Genomic DNA, 19,349 nt, shown 5'->3' with positions numbered 1-19,349 from the left:
GTCTTCAGATTAGGGTTTTACTTTAGTAGCTAATATTTACAAACTCTTGTTTCCACTGTACTTGAGGATACTTGAGACACTTCTCTCTTGTGCAGATAAAACATCACACTCAAATTTTTTCCTACAGAAATGTACTTGATAAATATATTTTAACTGTTCGACTCGAGAAATTTTCCATTCATTCATATGTTCTGGAGACCAAGCCTGGGAGTAGTGGGAAGGAAGAGACAATGGGGAAGTTTAAAAATGAATCTTGATTTGAACATTCAGTTGGCTCTAGAAAATCATTGCAACAAACCAAATCAAATGCAAAGACAAAAAAGCAAAGACATTTGGAAGTGTCTTTTGCATTTGCATAAGGATGGAGCATACTTACATTCTTTTAAAACATCCCTTGCAAATTTTCAGATACTTTTATGTAATAGATGATATGTAATCCTTTACAATAACTGTCTCAAATGTAAATTAAGTGCTTAGCATATTTAAAATGTGATTGATTTTCTGCTGTAACATATTTTTTTCCTGTGGTTCAAAATCATACAGAATGTGTTTATGGTGCATTTCTGCCCTAGTAAATCTGACAAAATGAGATTCTTATTTATGATATCCCACTCCTGAGCCTGACAACTGTGTATTGTAGAAAGGGAAGTCTCAAGAGGCAAAATCATAACTCAGAAGAGAGATGAGTCAGCCAACATATTTAAAAAGGAATTTGAATTTGAGCAGCCTACCAGTTAATGTGGTTAAGATTAGTGACAGGGCATGATTCAATTTACAACTGAAACTTTCTTTTCTTCATTTTTATTCAAATTAAGGTGTCTGCCACTTATGTATTCAAATTAAGACACAAGAAATTGGAGTACTTGTATGTGCCTGTGAGGTCAGTTATTGTATTTAATTCTGGGTAAATCATTTATCTTTTGTCATTAATGAAATTAAAGAATAACTAGTGGCTTTATGATAAATCATTGTATCAGGCCACAGTTCTAAAAACTTACTTTTTAGTTACAATATTAATGGCACCTTTAATTTGTGTGCCTGTTTAAAATGAACAATGTCAATGAAACAAATAAAATAATCTTGTCAAAACAGTAGAGGTGGCATACTCTTATTGTCCCAAAATGCCTACTGAAATCCAAGATTCTGTTTCCTGTTTTATTTCTCCACCCTTATAAAAGGTCATTCATTGAAAAGCAGATCATTCCCTTCTTTGTTGCTGGCTCCTGCTAAAATGGGGTGAAGGGTGAGTTCTCCAACCCCAGTCAAATTTGGGGGTCAGGATTTCCCCTTTACCATTTTTCTCCAGCAATTTAGTCTGGTAGAGTTAAAAGTCACCTGGCTCTTTAGGAAGAAAGATTGTCATAATAAGTTAGAGATATTTACTTTAGGATAAAACTGTATAGATTTTCAACACAACTCATTTAGGGCCACACATTCCAGTGAAAATGTGGCACTGTTAAAAGCTGAGTAGTGTCTTTCTGCAAGCAGCACAGCATTCATGGCCCTTTCATTCTCCTAAGTGTTTTTAAAATAAGGTTTCTTGGGTAAAACATGTGCTCTATACTCTTGCTTAAGCTCTTCCTATCAATCAAGAACTGAGATCAGGGCTTTGCTTACATTACTCCAAGTAACCTTTAAGACAATCCTATTTGGAGGTGTGGTTATGCCTGCTAGCTGCTTATAAAATATCTATTTGTTTCAAAAAAGAGAAGTGATTTCATTGGGTGGCATTGCCACCAACTAAACATATTCCCTAGCCTCCCTTTCAGCTATATGTGGTTATACCAAGTTCTGGTCAAATACATACAATAACCATTATGCCAGACTTCAAGACAGACCCTTAAGAAAGGACAGTCTCGACACAGAGATAGGCCCTCTTTGCCATTGTATGTTTCTTTCTCCCAGCTGTATGGAATTTAGCCTAAATGCCTGAAACTTCAGCAGCATTCTTGGACGATGATTTGAAGATAAAAATCCCAGGTGCTAGTTTCTAGATCAAAAAGACAAAAGGGGACTGAGTCCCTGTTGATACTGATAATGCCATACTAGTCCTATTCTTTCTACCTCTAAATTTCTTTCATATGAGAGATAAAGCTCCATCTTCTTTTAAACCACTGTTATTTTAGGATTGTTTTATGAATCTGAATTTCAATCTAAGTAACACAGGAGGACACTATTATCACTCATATTTCAAGATGGGGAAATTGAAGTATAAAGAGGTTCAGTAACTTACCTAGGTCCTACAGTTACCAAGTGTTGAAACGTGGCTTTGAATCTAAGTATATATATACACACAAGCCTATGCCTACTGTCTCAAATGATTATTAACATATATATTTTGTACCTTTTTGCTTATAAAATTTTATTGGCAAAAAAAGCATAGTTTTTTTTTTATTGGTAAGTGTTAAACATGTCAGGCACATTTTAGGTTTTCATGCAAACAACTCATAAAACCTTCAGAGGTACTATAAGAAAATAACCTTCATAATTATGATCATTTTAGAGATGAGAAAAAATGAGAAGAATCAGAGATTAAGTAGCTTTCATAGCCAAGAAAGAGCACAGCCAGTACTCAGTGTCAACTTTGTCCAATATACTGAACTCTCATGGAAATTATATTGCTAAATATTTCTATCACCCATATACCCATATAAGAATAGGAAATATTCATTTCTTAAGGCCCTGGTGTCTATTAGTGAAGAAAAGTTGGCAGTTCCCAAAATGAAGACTGACTCACACTCTCTCTCTCTCTCTCTCTCTCTCTCTCTCTATATATATATATATATATATATATATATATATATATAATGTATGTATATGTATATTGAGGCTAATAGTTGTTAGAGAAGTTGTTAGAGAAGGTATAATAAGATTTCTTTTTCATACTTTCATACTTAATTGTGATACTTACTCTAAAAACACTTAGTACACACTTCTATAGTGTAATAAGGACACTTAGGCTATCTAACTTAATGTGACTTAGAATATTATAGCCAAATTAGAGGAAATTCTGCTAATCAGTCTATATTAGAACTTTAATATAATTGGAAAGAAACACAATTTGCCCTTTGCTCAGTCCATCCAAGAGAAAAGTTGATATATATCTACTTAGATACACACACATACACACACACACACACACACACATTCTTTTCAGAAAGATTGAAACTGGATAGGAAATAGGCTAATGTGTCTATATAACTCAAATGTGATGAGCATCTATGCAATCTCACCTGATAAGGTTTAAAATATTTGTTTCATCAAGTATATTTCTTGCAATTGGCTAGATCTGGGCAGAATCCAAGTTTCTAGACTCATTCCTCAGTTGCTTGGGAACTAAGAATACTCTATATTACCTAGAAACTCACATACTCCTAGCAGTAGTGAAGTCTATTTGCCATCTGATGTGATAACATTCATTGTATAGGAGGAATTCTTTTGTTTTGCATATCAACAGGTCTTAAAATCTTATAGTTTCTGACTAATAAAAGCATATTTGGGGCTGAGGTCAAAGCTAAGTGGTAGAGTGCTTGTCTAGCACATGAGAGGCACTGGGTTTGATTTTCTGCACCACAAAAAATAAATAAATAAATAAAATAAAAGTCTATCAACAACTAAAGAAATATTTTTTAAAAAGCATATTTTGAAAACTGGTACATCTGCACAGAGATTCAAAAAACCATCCTACTTTACAAATGCACTTTCTACTCTCTTGTGCGAATGGCCCAAAGTTCTAGGGCATCAAAGGAGCTGTTCCCAAGTAAAATCTAAGAACGTTGAGGAGCAAATGTTTCACCATTGCTATTAATATTATTGTGGGTTATTATGGATGAATAAATGTTTATATATATATATATATATATATATATATATATATATATATATATATATATATGCCCACATATATATGTACAATTTTACATACATTATATGGTTTTAATGACTAATTAGAACTTACACTGTTTTAAAAATCTTCAATTGTACTATTAAGTAATATATTCACCTTTAAATTACATTCTCAGATCTATATTAGGTCATAAACACCTCATATTCTGAATATTATTTTTGAAAAATCACAGAACCCATCCTGAAATCATGGTACCAATGTAGTAAAACATCTCAGCGATTGAGGAACAATTAGGTCAATTAGTTGTATGATTAAGTTCAATCACTATTATTTATCATTATTTTCACTTTTTATTTTATCAAGCATCCCTGGAATGCTTTATACCAAAGGCGACTATGAAATGAATCTGTAGGCAAGTGAAAAAAAGGTGTTATTAATAAGTACACCAGAATGTATAGCAAGACCGTGACAAGCAAACCAATAAATATGGTCACTTTATTTATAGTTTACAAAGCACTTGTACTCACACACTATCCGAGGTCAGATTCTTCCAGAAGCTGACTCTGAGCCAAGAATTTGAGTAGATGTGCTTATTAAGGAAGTGCTCTCAGGAGAAAAGAACAAGAGACTGAAGGTTGCAGGACCGGAAGGGGAAGTAAATTTTCAGGTGAAGTCTAAGCTTTTGTCTGCTCCTGAGGCGAAGATTGGAGAATAAATTGCAGTGGAGTTTATCCCATTTTCAGCAGTAGTCTGTGTTTCTGTCCTCCTACACCAGTCAGCTCTCGCCTTTAGGCCACCCACAGCAGAAGAAGTAAAACTTCCAGAAACATCTACCTTTGAAAACTGGAAAGGCAGTTTCAATGCCCAAGGGCCATATTCTGGAGATGGGTAAGGAACCACCCAGTGTTCATATATATATACACACACACACACACACACACACACACACACACATCAATTTATTTGATCCCCCAAACAATTCCTCAGAATTATATTTTTAATATATCTATTTAAAAGTTTTGGCAACTACTGTTAAGTCTATCCAGAGAGAGGCAGAGACAGAGACAGAGACAGAGACAGAAAGACAGCTTACAAAAAATTGCCTCATATAATCATGGAGGCTGACAAGTCTAAAGATCTACCTGGTGAGTCAGCACTCTAGAGATTCAGGAAAGTCACTGGTGTGAAATCTAGTAGAAAGGCCCATAGGCTCAAGATTCAGAAAGAGCCAGTGTTTCAATTCCTACTCAATGCAAGAATAAAGTGTTTTCTCAGTTTAAAGGCCATCTGGCAGGAAAAATCCCCATTTATGAGGTGGAGAGTCAGCCTTCTTTTTTGTTCAGGCTCACCTGCATTAGGGAGGGCAATCTGCTTTATTTAGTACACAGATTTATTAATGTCATCCAAAAGAAGCATCATAGAAATACTCAGAATAATGTTCGCTCAAATATCTAAGCACCTGGTAGCCTACTCAAATTTACACATGAAATTAACCATAACAGTTAGTATTGTCCCAGTGCCTTGTGCATGGCTGTAAAGACAATCATCATTACATTTCTAAAAATTGAGATCCAATTTAACATTTGAACACATTTTCCCAGCATTTTAAATTTTAAAATATACACATTTTCTTTCTTATAATCTGCTGGTATTGGAGAATATTTCCCCATCATTTTATGAAAATTGCTTGTGGTTCCTCAGAATTTATTCTATTCAGATTTTAAAATGCATAGTCACATTTACAAAGTAGTCTTTTAAATAAATGTTAGGGTTTAGATGTAAGGTGTTCTCCAAAACCTCACATGTATATCAGCACAAGAAAGTTGAGAGATGAAATAATTGGATTACAAGACTTTTGACCTAATTAATGCATTAATTCACTTTGAATGGATCAACTGGGTGCTTAATGTAGGCAGGTAGGGTGTGGCAGGAGGAGGTAGGTCATAGGGGCTTGCCTTTGGGGTTTATATTTTGTCCTGTTGAGCGGAGATCTGTCTCTCTGCTTCCTAGAGTCATGTTCCCAGCTGCTTTTCTCTGCCACGCTATTCTGCCATGATGTTCTGCCACACCTTTGGTGTAGAACAATGGAGTTCATCATCTATGGCTTGGGACCTCTAAAACTATAAGCCACAAATAAATTTTTCCTTGTCTAAAAGTTCTTGTCAATTCTTTGGGTCACAGAAGTTGAAAAAATTGACTAAAACAGTAATAGATTTTGATAATATCAGTTTCTTCAAGAAGTAGAGACAAATTTCGTCTTGAAATTATTATTTTAATGTATCCATATATGTAAGAGATTTAAAAAATATTTAATATTCAACCAGGTATATATTGGTGAAAAAATCAGATTATTCCTTTGTACTGAACTGATTCATTCAGCAAAAGTTTAAGGTCACAAAACTAGTAAGCAACATAGCTTACTGACACACAGCACTGCCATCTCCCTCAAACATAATGTTTAGTTTCCCAAGTGCATTACATTAAATGTTTATCTTTAGCATTTTCTTAGTTTAAATATATGTCTTCTCTCCTCCTCTTGCTATTGAAATCTTACTCATCTTTGGAAACACAACACAAAAGCCAGCTCCTCAAAGAAACCTCCCTTAACACCTCAGTAGGAGTGCTTCTCTACTCCCTTGGCTTTTTCTTGACACCATATTTCATGGGCATCTATCAAAGCTCTTATTAAATTTCACATCTGTCTCTCCTGCTGAAATTTACCATGCCTGTCAGTTCATAGCATCTGCAAAGTGTCTTTCCTATATGTAGGTACTCAGTAACTACTGAGTGAATTCTTCATATCCAAATGTATTTAGGTGGCAGAAAAAAAAAAAAAAACAACCAGCTGTTTAACACTCTAGAAGCACTGGATGAAAACTAAAAGATCTGGGCTGTGTTTCACTCAAACATGGCTTGGAACCTTGTAGAATCCATTTTATTACTTTGGGTTTGCTTTAAAATAAAGGAATTATGTAGGGTGATGTCCTTTTATTCTAAATATATGACATATTACTTTTCCCTTTTGTCTTTCTTCTGTCCTTCCTTTCTTTTTCTTGAATTTATTGAAAATTCAACATGCACTAGGCAGTCAAGACACAGTTCCATTGAGACCTCATTTTTTTAAAGGAATATGTCCATTTTATGACTACACTCTCTCAAGGTATATTTTTCCTTGAATAATTAAGGTAGGCCATACTGGGGAGTCAGGAATCTACTTTTCTCAAGCACAGGTAGCATCAGTGAGCTTTTCTAGAATCTGTAAAGTGTTTCAAGATATCATCCATTTCATATTACTGTTTCCTCATAGTGCAGGATTTAACAAAAGAAAAAAACAGAAAAATATTGATCATGTTTTCTTATTGTGGCTTGGACATAAGTCTTTAGGCATCACTTATATTGACAGACTCACCTCTAATTTTTGTACTTCCAAAAGTTATTATACTGGGTAGGTTCTACCTCTATTTTCAAGTTACTTAGGATCATGAAACCAAGAACCATTAAGAAACAGCACTAATGATGGTTTTAGCCCACGACCCGTGCTGGCTTCATGAAAGAAGGTTTGAATCGTGAGAAATCGCTAGGGAGTTTGAATTAAAGAGACAAGACTCTATTTATCTTTAAAACCAGCTCCAGGACTGCTCCTTCTAGCTCCAGCCTCTAGCCACCCAATGTGGTAGCGAGATTCACTGAAGAGGCTAGCAAGAGAGAGCGAACATGCCAGGGATTGGACTTTTATTGGGGAACAAAAATTCTGGGGAAAATCCCATCCAATGAAGATTAAGGGGGGCAGCATCTCAAGGTCAGAGGCGACAATTGGGTCTTCAGGGCAGTGACCAGACATGCCTCTGCATGGACAATCCCTTGGACCTGGAGAAGGGTGGGTAAAGCTGTGACATAGCTGTGCCTAAGCGTCTCCACCCAGCCAGGGAGGTAACTCAAATCAAGTGTGAGGATGACCTCCCACAGATGGTATTTTAATATTAAATCATGTTGTTACTAAAACACATATTTGAATTCAGTATAGTTTTTAACCTATCATATTTGCAAGTATTCTAAAGAACAATAATACCTAATTTGGTGAGGCATGGCAAAACTAGCACTCAGGCATGCTGCTAATGAGACTATAAATTGGCATTATCTGTCTTGAGGGAAGCTTTGTAACATATATTAAAGTCTTAAAACTTTCTAAGTTATTTTCCTAGTAATTTCACTTCTAGGAATTTATCTTAAGGAAACAATCATAAATTTCTAAAAATATGTATACATGATGATAGTAATCACAACACTGTTTATTTTAGCAAAATAACAAAGAAGTGAATGCCATGTAATAGTAAATTATTGATATATGGTCCATCTATTTAATAGTATATGTATGTATATATAATATATATATTTTATATATATATATATATATATATATATATACATATATATGTATATATATATATATCTGAGTATAGGGCAGAGCATGCTGCAATAGATTAACCTAGAATCCCAGAGGCTTACTAAAAAAAAAACATTTGTTTCTCACTTGAGCTCCCTGTCCAACAGGGAATGACGAGTCCCAGATATATATGGCCATTCAGACCCAAAGGTACATGGAAAATCCACTGTAGAATCTCCACATTCATGCATTAGAAATGAAATAAAATTAAAATTGATGAGAAACACGAGATATATTGGCTAAGAAATGACTTTTGTTCTTTATGCCTATGTGCATAGGCAAGAATTACACTAGAAGCTCTTGCCAACTGTAAAGGCAGTAGATAAAGCAGGGAGCCAAATGCTTGGAATGCTTAAAAAACCCGAGGTCTCTATCATCACAGTTTAAAAATATATATATTTTGTGGAGTTATAACATAATGAAAGTCTGGATATATAAGTGGAAAAGGAAACTGAAATGCTATATGGAGTATAATTTCAGATTTATAAAAAAATATTCCTTGTTTTACACAATGAATTTTGAAAATATTCTTCAATTGGACAGTTAAATTTTATTCAAACTATTTACAAATTATTATCATTTGACTTTGGATATTCACTTCAAACTTTATTTGTGCCCACCTTATGCCAGACCCCATGCTAGGCACTGAGGACACAGAATTAGACAAAACAGTCCTAACCTCAAGAACTTCATAGACAATAATGAGAGAAAAAGAGATAAACTAAGTTGCAAGGCTACATGGGTACTGTGACGTAGAGCTGCATGATGTGGAGGGCATGTTGATGGAGTGCTATGGGAGAACAGAGGAAAGAAGACAAAGAAAAAGTGGGATAAGAGTACTAACACTGAAGAGAGATTTGTTCTTAACTTTTAAAGGAGGTTCAAGAACTTGCATCATAAAAGGGTCCCAAAAAGTCCTGGCCTTGGGGGGGCTGGGATTGTGGCTTGGTGGTAGAGCGCTTGCCTAGCATGTACAGGGCCCTGGGTTCGATCCTCAGCACCACATAAAAATAAATAAATAAAATAAAGGTATTGTGTCCAACTATAAAAAAATAAATATATTTTTTAAAGTCTTGGCCTTGGTTTTGAAACCCTACACTCCTCTCCCTTATTGCCCTTACCTCCAGTCTAGTAAGGTATTAGAAGACCCACCTCACAAGGAACTGGAGACTAGAGTAGTTCTTTGTCATAAATATTGGACCCAAGATGCCTAGGTTAGAGTCACAAGTAAAAATGTTCTTAACATTATGTGGTCTTACCACAAATCCCACATTATATGCCTAATCTCTAGTGGTAAATGTTCTTTACTCTAAGTTTTAAGCATAGCAATATAAGGCCTGGGCTCTTAAATAGTCCTAGTCCCCTTTCCTTGGTCCCTATGCAACAAAGCACTTAATTGGTTGATGTTCCACAATGTCCCACCTCTCACCCATCAAATTAAGTGTGACAATGTAACACACCTGACTACAAGTAACTCTTTTGCCAAGGTAGCTGCTCTCTTCTTACTTCCTCCAGAACATACATGTCTCAGATATCAATATTAGATCCAACTGCATTCACACAGATTCACTATGTCCTCTTTTGAAAAAATTAGTTGAACCATTGGCTGCCTTTGGGAGCAGGTAGATAATGTCAATTCATTTGGAAGAACCCACAGTGTAAAGTTTCAGCAAATACCTAGCCAAAGCCATTTTAGTAATGCCACTGTTCTGAACTATAGTAGGCCAAAGGTAAGTGTGACTTTTGACCAGAATTCCATTAATGTTCCTCATGTTTGCCAAGAATATTTATAGATGTTTCAATGTAACGACTTATCAAACTGGCACAATAATGGTTTTTGACCACAGATTGTGTTCATAAGAAATGTGAATCATTTGCATCTATAAAATTTGATTATCTTTAGATTGCTTATTTTGGAGAAAAACATTGTATGCTTAGTACAATGAGGGATTACTCTCTAACTCCTTACTATTTCTAATATTTAATGATGCAAACTAACAATGTCTCAGCATGCCATTCATCATTTCAAGATAGATAGCATAACTGGAAAAATGTTGCCAATTTAATAAGACATATATAAAAATTAGTCCAGACATCTTTTTTGAAAATAAAAAAAAAGAAAAGAAATGCAGTTAGAGTAATAGGAACTGATTATACAACTTTTGTTGTGTTGATGAAGTACACAAAAGAAGAAAAAATAGCCCTACTACTATAACCATGGAGCTTGAGAAGTTAGTATTTCAAAAACATTTACTGCATAACAGTACACAGAGTCTGCTTACATTGTACAAATGGTAGTGCAGTAAAGTTTCAACACTAAAAAGTTTACATAAAATTGTATGTGTGTGTTTGTGTGTGTAACAGTTATACAATAGACTTAGAGTAATAAATGTTCTTGGGATATAATTCAATATGATAACAGAATATTGAGTTTCAATTTTTAAAAGACAATTAGCTTATGGAAATTTTATGGATTAAAAGCAAAATTAATGTTTTATGCACTTCAGATTTAAATTTTTAAAAGGACATTATTTTTGCCTGAAGAATATGCTTTAGGATACTTTAAAATTTTTTCTTTTCTTTTCCAAATTGTACTCTAAAGGAAAGGTCTGCAAACCATAGCCCATTGGCCAAATCTAGCCAACTAATGGCTTTTGACAATAAAGTTTTAGTGGAATACAGCCAAGCCCATTCATTTATGTATTATCTACAGATTTTTTTTCTCTTTTCACGTTGCAATGACAAAGTTGAGTGATTGTGACAGAGTCTATGTGGTCAATAATACCTGAAATATATCCTATTTAATCTTTGCATAAAATATTTACCAGTTGGGCTGGGTATGGTGGAGCACACCTATAATCCCAGCAACTCAGGAGGCTGAGGCAGGAGGATCACAAGTTCAAAGGTAGCCTAAGCAACTGAGTGAGACACTCTCTCAAATGAAAAATAAAAAGGGCTAAGGATGTGGCTCAGTGGTTAAGTGTCTCTGAGTTCAATCCCTGGTACCAAATTGTTTGATATATACACACACACACACACACACACACACACACACATACATATATCAATTGGTCATCCTCTAGAGCTTATTTTTTCTATACAGTTGCCATTGGCCATGGTGGCTATTTAAATTTAAAGTTAACTACAACTAAAACTAATTTCTTTAGTAAAATCAGCCATATTTCAAGTGCTCAATAGCTACTTTTGACTAGTAGCTGTTGTATTCATCAGTGCAGATTATAGGACATTTCCTTCATTTCAGAAAGTTCAATTGAGGACTGGGGATGTGGCTCAAGTGGTAAAGTGCTCACCTGGTATGCACGGGGCACTGGGTTCAATCCTCAGCACTACATAAAAATAAAATACAGATGTTGTGTCCACCAAAAACTGAAAAATAAATTTTAAAAATTCTCTCTTTCCCTCTCTCTCTCTCTCTCTCTCTCTCTTTCTTTAAAAAAAAAAAGAAAGTTCAATTGAACAGCATTTCAACTGGTTCTTAGTCAAAGTGTGACCTATGTGCCAGAAACAGCACTGTCATTACTGGGGGGCTTGTTAGTAATGTAGAATGTGGGCCTCCTACCAAACCAGAATCTATAGTTTAAGATACTGAGATAAGGGGCTGGGGTTGTGGCTCAGCAGTAGAGTGGTCCCCTAGCATGTGTGAGGCCCTATGTTTGATCCTCAGCACCACATAAAAATAAACAAATAAAGTATTGTATCCATCAACAACTAAAAAATAAATATTAAAAAGATACTGAGATAATTCCTATGCATATTAACGTTAGAAAAGCCTGCTATAGATGTAGGAGAAAGAGGGTAAATAGATGTGGAATAAATGATTTTGTAATGAGGGGAAAGTGTCATCACTTAGGGGAATAAAAACCAGAAAAGTTCTCCAGAACTGAGACTCCATTAGATGACAAAATAGTCTTCCTTAAGCACCTCCTGGAAAATTACTTTAAATTTTGTTTTGTTGTTTTTGATTCTTATTATTATCACTATTAAGGTTCCTGCTGACATCATGACTTAAATACAGCTATGCAAAGAGAGAGCCTGGAAGCCTTGAGCCTCAGGAAGCAGAGGCAGTCTAGGCTTCACTGTGCTGATGAACTGTCTGTGTATATGTGGGTGGAAGGCTGACTGGTATGCTATTTCTTGTTGGTGGAGTGACTTCAAACTCAGGTTGAATTCCCTTCTGGTCCTCCAACCACAAATCTGTGGTCAGGTAATAGAAATGCCTCCTGGTTTGGGGGTTTACTTCCACTTGTTTGGTTTTTAGTTTGCTTGTTTGTTTTACTTTGGATTTAAAACACTGGAAGACTAAGAAGGCAATGAGAAAAGTCTTCATATGACTCCATTCTAAAAAGGGAGCTTGTCCATACTGCCTTCTTCCAGAAGCTTAGACTACTGTGTAAGTGTTAAGAGGAAGCAGTTGTTAGTCAATATAAAGAGGGCCTGCCTATCATAGCCCAAGGCCAGAGGAACTGCCAACACTGCAAGCATACTAATGGAGGGCTCCTTTGGAGCAGAGGTTTTTTCAACCAAGTAGACTAGCCAGCATCATTTGGAATGGGAAAGAAGATAGACAAAAGGGCAGTTTGTGTAATCCAAGAAGAAATTATAAGGTGATCTTCATCTAGGTATTTAAGAATAAAATCAAAACCAAGGACAGTACATTTTTTTTAAATTAAAACAGTATGAATTAAAATTATTTTAAGGTAGACTGTACATGGCTTTATATGGTTGTCCTCATGACCTTGGTGAATTTGCTCCGGTATAACATCTGGTATTAAAATATCAGAATGAGTCACATGTGAAACACAGATGAAAAGTGTACTCATGTTAAATCAACCTCACAAGAATAATGTATGAAGCCCAAATGCTGATTTATAAATGCAAAAGTAAAATATATCACAGAAGTCAAACAGTTGGCACAACTAGTTCATTTTCTCCCTATAGATATTTCTATATAGCAATTCACAGTAAAATCCGAAGGCCAATTTATTAGTGCACAAGTAGACTTAGAACTGCCTCTGGACCCATATCATTATAAGAATAGCATATTCTTTCTTTTTTTAAATACTTATTTTTTAGTCTTAGGTGGACACAATATCTCTATTTTACATTTATGTGGTGCTGAGGATAGAACCCAGTGCCTCATGCATGCTAGGTGAGTGCTGTACCTCTTAAGCCACAACCCCAGCCCCTATTCTTTCTCTTTTAAGGAAAACATACATTTTGATTCAAACCATAGCCATATGATCACTTAGTGATCATATGGACTTAGATTAAGATAATCTTTTGTATTATTTTTGCATTAAGGATTAATTGCCCAAGAAATAGGAATACTTGCTTCTCTTGTTTATTCATTTATTTTCTCAATTATTCATTATATGTGTGTCTATAGTATTCCTACCAGGTTCTGGATTCTTTCTAATACTCTAATAGGCATTAGACACAGCAATGAACAAAATACGCAAAAAATACTCCACCTGTTCTCCTGGTGCTTACCTTCTAAATATAAAATAACAAAGAGAACAATGTGGGCAAGGAAAGGACAGAGATTGGAGGGTGGGGAGTGAAATTTTAAAGGATGATCAGAGAAGGACTCAAAGGCATTTTTTCCCTAATTTTTATTTGTTCTTTTTAGTTATACATGACAGGAATCCATGTGTGTATGATATGTCAAAATGCATTCTATTGCCATGTATTACTACAAAGGCATGTTTTCCCCAAAATCTTCTTTAGCTAACCATACCCTTTCCCCTCCTTTTGAAAGATGAATTCTTTAGAAGCATTCTGTAATGTGAGACAAATCCTGAAGCCTCTGTCAAGGTGAGGCAATGATCCTCAACCCTGACACGGAGAGGGAGAATCACTCATAGTGTGTGTGTATGTGTGTGGGGGGGACTTCTAATAAAACACCTGGCTCCCTTTGGCCCAATTAAATAAGAATCTCTGGTAGAGGGCCTGGGGCATCAGGTTTTTAAAATCTCTCCAGATGATTCAAATGTGCAATAAGGACTGAGAATCACCTCATCACTTTAAGGTGACTTTGTTTTAATTTAATATCTGTTGAGCTTAAAGTTTAATTCTGCAAAGGCAACCTTATTTTTTATTTTGAGGGCAAAATATCTTGGTCCTTCAAATTCTTTTGTGTGAAAATCAAGTGTATTCTCTTTAAAGTACTACATACAGACAAAAGAGTTTTAATGGGTAAGATTCAATATCTCTTATTAATTTCTAAAACGGGATCAGGAAATAAGTAGACAACTCTAATTGAAAATAGATTTGAATAATGTAAAAATAAAACTCTTTCCAAAACCAGGATTCCCCCTTCCTGGTAGACTTCTTTTTACCAATAACAAAGCTCACATATTTGTTCAGCAGACTCCTCAGTATTAAAGGTTACACTTCTTTCCCCCTTGGAGAATAGAAGATTGAGTTAGTAATCTAGCTGCAGTCACATTTAGCTATTGATTTGTTTCAGCTCCAAGACAGGTGTGCTGAAAATTACAGCACTTGGTTGCTGGGTACTGAGGTGATTTCCACATCTCTACTATCAGGGAGGCTGTTTACAGGAAATTCAAAATTGTAATGTGCACCACTCATGGCTAATTGGGTAATTAATACAGATTAGGCAAGATCTATATAATAGAAGTGCAATACAAGTGGACAGTGCAGCCCAGAGCTTCTTTAGAAAGGAGATTTTGCTCTCATAGATGGAAAAGCAATGGGAAATGAGCTGGTAACACCACCTGGTCAATCTGAAAACTGCCAACAATGTTGTGATAGGAGACCCCAAATGTGATTCACCACAAAGCTAACACCTGTCAAGATTTGTTCATGAGAAAGCTGAAATTTGGTACCTGTCTCACTTTCTCTTGAGATATACATGTATTCCATAGTAAAAGAAAGCCTAACCTTTAGAGGTACAAGAGAAAGTCATGACCTACAGGAATTTTACTGAGAATATTAATCCCCTCCCCAGGCAGGCACAACAGCAGCAGAAGAAAGAATGCAAACTTCATGTACAACCACTGCACTGTGAGGCTCTTCTTGCCTATGGCTTATTTCTTTTCATTCATCTGTTCCTTTTCTCGAAAGGAATTTTTGCTGTAAAATGTAGAGAGGAAAAAAATAACTGGTTTAGCACCAGGATACATGTCATAAAATCTTCCTCTGTGTTCTAGCAAAATAGATGCTCTTCTGTCAAAATGGGAAAATGACTGCTGCAACAATTCCCCACACTATTCTTGAGTCATTTGAATGAAAGGAGAAAAGAGGGTAGAGGAGTCATGTTTTAAGGACCTACAATATGCCTATATTCACATAGTCTGTGATCTATATTCACTTAGTCTGTAATGGGTTGAATGGTGTGCCAAAGTTATGTATACCCAGAACCTCAGAACATAACCTTATGTGAAAATAGGGTCTTTGCAGGTGTGATTAGTTAAAGATCTCAAGACCATATATTACTGGATTTAGGGTGATCAGCAATGACTAGTGTCCTTAAAAGAAGAGGGGTGGACACAGTCATGAAGAGAGAACGGCCATTTGAAGATGGAGGTAGAAACTGAAGTAATATGGCCATTGCCAAGGAACGTTTGAGGCCATCAGTACCTGAAGAGTCCCCTTGAGCCTACAGAAGGGGCATGGTCTTGTAGCAATTGATGTCAGACTTCTAACCCCCAGATATGTGACAGGACCTATTTCTGTTGTTTTAATCTATTGGCTATGTGGCAATTTGTTAGGGCAGCACTAGGAAATTAATATCCCATCCAATCCAAAACAAATGTATGAGGAAAGCATACTTATCCTCACCTTATAGGTGAGGAAACCGAAGCCACTCAGGAGTGGGAACAGAATTTTAAATTCATATGTATATGATGCCAAGGCTTACTCCTTTTCCAATAATCCTGCTGCTTGTCTAATCAGTGAAAACCCTCATCAATTGTCTTCTTTGCTTGAGCTTTATAAGCTTTAATGTACATATGAATCACCAGGGGTTCTTATGCAGCTGCCTAGTCCTGAGTCTGGAAGGCAGCTGACATTCTGCAATTCTGACATGTTCCCAGGTGAGTTGAGGCTGCTGGTGCATGGACTGCACTTTAGATAGCAAGGATAGAAAGCAATGGTCAGAAAAGTGTCTCTGCAAAGGACTACTATTAAGTAGTCTCGTCTTTGCAGGTGAGCCGGTCTCTGTATGTTTGTCACTATAGCATGAAAGTCACCATAGACAATATAAAAGTAGGAACAACTGAGTTTTAATACAATTTTATAGACATTGAATTTTTTAAGGTGACACAACATCTTTATTTTTATGTGGTACTGAGAATTGAACTCAGTGCCTCACGCATGCTAGGCGAGGGCACTACCACTTGAGCCACATCCCCAGCCCATAGACATTGGATTTTGTATCATTCTTGTGTGCCCAGAAATATTATTATTCTTTTTAAACTCAAAAATATAAAAACCCATAATAAGGTGTCAGGCTGGAATTGGCCTAAGTGTCAATGTATGCTCACCTCCCTAGTTTCAGTTAAGACCTGGCTATTTGTTGCATTATTTGCAAGAGATGATGTTCTTTTGAAAAGCAGTATATTTTGAAACAATCAGGTAAAACAGAGAAAGCACTGACTAGGAATTTGAAGATCTGGGCGTCAAGTCCTACCCTTATTCCTTATTGGCAAATGACTTCACTGAAATGCCTCCTTTTTGAATTTTTTTCACTGGAGTTGATCATGAAAACTTTCCTCCTTACCTTCCTGGGTTGTTTCCAAGTTAAATGATGATATTCCTTAGTTCTCCTTTATTCCTGTTCCTCCTATTCCCTTGTTTCTTTGGCATATTAGTTTATCCCCTCCAGGCAAACTAGTTGAGATGAGACTATTAAATAGATGTGTGTTAATATCAATTTTAGAAAATGGAGTGAGCTATGAAGACCTCTCTATCACAAAACTAAAAACCCTGGGAGAAACACACATGTGCTACAAAAACACCCCAGTGCCAAATAGGCATTGAGGTGGTTCAGGGAATGGTGGTTATGAGGGCTAAGAGGCAGAGTATACAAAGGAAATAACGAATTTAAGGAAAAGAAGCCAGAAAAAGGACTGAGGCTGAAGATTTAATCCATTTTTCCATCAACACTTGTACTCACATAATTGTGGAGATGATTCTTTGTATATCATTATGTATATAACGTAGACACTTGAATCCAATACCCCTGTCCCAAAGTCATATTTTGAAGCCAAAAGGGGCTTAACTTGAAATAACACTTGCTTCGTATGAAGTTAATCTACATTAAAATCCTCCTTCACTCGTGAACCACTAAAATGACCTGAAAGACATTTGACCCACATTTATTAAGTGCTCAAAAGTTAACCTCTTATTCAGAAATCTTCCTTGAACTTTGCTAGTTGAAAGTAAAGAAGACATTGCAGAAGGATCAAAGCAAAACATCTTCTCCCCAAGTTTCTACAACAGGTACAATGAAAAATTTTACTCCAATGTTGAGTAGCCATTCTCATCACATGCTTTCTATTTAATTGAGCAAGCATTTGTGGATCATTTATCATATATCAAGCACTGAGCAAGATACCATCCCTACAACTGAGTTCAAAGAGAGAAGGACAAGGACCATATAGGAGCTTACATTCTAGACTGGAAGACAAGCCTGTCAATAAATAGCTGCAATTTAGCAGGGAACATGATCAAGCAAGGGTGGGAAAGAAGTGATGAATTCTAGATGGGAACAGAGAGCAGGGATAATGGCTTGCCACCTACACAAAGAATGCCCAAGTAGGGTTTTGAATACTATTGTTACTAATAATAACTGATATATGACATACATGTACATATATGTATACATATATACATATACATATGTGTACATATATTACTTATTATGTGTTGGAATCAGTCTATATTAATCCATTTAATCCTTACAAAAATCCATTTTCAACTTTCCCTGGGATTATGAGAAAGTAGTCAGCTTCTACCGGTGGCCTAGACTGAAAATGCATAAATAAGTTCAAGAAGTATGAATTGGCCATATCAATATATGCACACTGAGCCCTCAAAACTAGCCTGAAGAGAATGGCAGAGGAAAATGGAGAATGAGAATTAAGTGGTGTGCTAAAAGCAGCAAAACAAAGAGAGAATGAACAAGTAAGAGAAAAAGAGACTGCCTGTTTAAATGGGTTTTTCTCCCAAGTGTGCATGGTCTTGGTTCAAGCATCCCATAGGTACAACTCATAGTTGGTCTCAAAGAGAATCTTCCTGACTTAGGTTAGGTCTATTTCCAACTACAGCCCTCATAGACATAACTCATTGGACCAGGATTGGTCCTGTGACTCCACCTAACCCACCATAGACAAGCAAACTCCAACTTCAGAGATTCTAAGGCAGGGAAAGGTAGTTTGAAAAGTGAGCACAAAATGAAGTAGATTCCTAGAAAGAACTGAAGTAAAAGTACCTAACTGAAGCCAAGGGGAGGAGACCAAAAGCCAGAGCTTTCCAGACCCTGCTTTTGGTCTCCTCTCCTTGGACTCCACAAGATATCTCAGTATATTACCAATAAAATCTCTGGGTTTTAGCTTGTGGCATATGTGGAAGTTTCAGTTATTTGCAACCAAAACTACCTTTCTTAAGGCCAAAAGAAGAATCTTGGCCATGATTTTTGGGGAAGGGTGACTTTTTAGTATATCAGTATGTCTCCAGGTGAATCTTGTTTCATTCATTGTAGTACATTCTGACTTTCCAAAATTGAGTAGGAAATAATTTTTTTTTTCGCAGAATATTAGCAAATTACAGAATAAAAATTTAGGTGCTTTAGGTATCAATTTAACATTTTCTACATTCCCCATGTTTAGATACTCTATTATACGTCTGCTAGATTTAATGTTTAGGACTTTAATAATTAACAGAGATTGAGGCAAGTAATATGCAGTCATATATTAAAGACTCCTTTCTGTGTAAAACTGAACTAAAAAGGACAGATTGGACTAAGAAAAGGATCCTTTTCCCCATGCTGTTTGCTCATAAAAATCAGGACCC

Source organism: Callospermophilus lateralis, chromosome X, assembly GCF_048772815.1.
Source record: "Callospermophilus lateralis isolate mCalLat2 chromosome X, mCalLat2.hap1, whole genome shotgun sequence".
Lineage (NCBI taxonomy): Eukaryota > Metazoa > Chordata > Mammalia > Rodentia > Sciuridae > Callospermophilus > Callospermophilus lateralis.
This window is presented reverse-complemented; position numbering follows the sequence as displayed.